Genomic DNA, 602 nt, shown 5'->3' on the forward strand with positions numbered 1-602 from the left:
GAGAGAGAGAGAGAGAGAGAGAGAGAGAGAGAGAGAGAGAGAGAGAGAGAGAGATTATGCTTCAAGTGGCAATAGGCAAGAAGAATTGTCCAGTGAACATTTACAAGACTCTAGAAAAGCACAGAACTAGAGATACCAGTTTGGGATTCTTCATTCTTTATTGGGAAGGTGAAAGTTGGAGCCAGGAGGGAGTGAATGTTGAGACCTATCGAGGTTCCCTCTCTATTTTCCATGAGTTTGTGCTTCGTCTGTCTCTTTTGCACATACCAGTGGACTCTTGGCCAGGCTGCAGAATTTCCTGGTTTGTTGAATGGCTAACAAGAGTTTACATTAATATAACTGTAGAATATTTTTACAGTTTAAGTATATACTATACTAAGATTATATTCACTTTATTGAATAACCTTTTTTCTAGAGTCAAAAATTGTCTATTTTTTATTTGCTTAATGATCTATGCATCCATTGTTTATTTTTTATTTTTAGAGATAGGCTCAAGTGATCCTCCTGCTTCAGCCTCCAAGTAGCTGGGAATATAGATATGAGCCACCATACCCAGCTATCTATGCATCTATTGTTAACTCTTTCACAGACTCTCCATTAGA

The sequence above is a fragment of the Sapajus apella genome, unplaced genomic scaffold (assembly GCF_009761245.1).
Source record: "Sapajus apella isolate SASKATOON/1434 unplaced genomic scaffold, GSC_monkey_1.0 scaffold62, whole genome shotgun sequence".
In the NCBI taxonomy this organism is placed as follows: domain Eukaryota; kingdom Metazoa; phylum Chordata; class Mammalia; order Primates; family Cebidae; genus Sapajus; species Sapajus apella.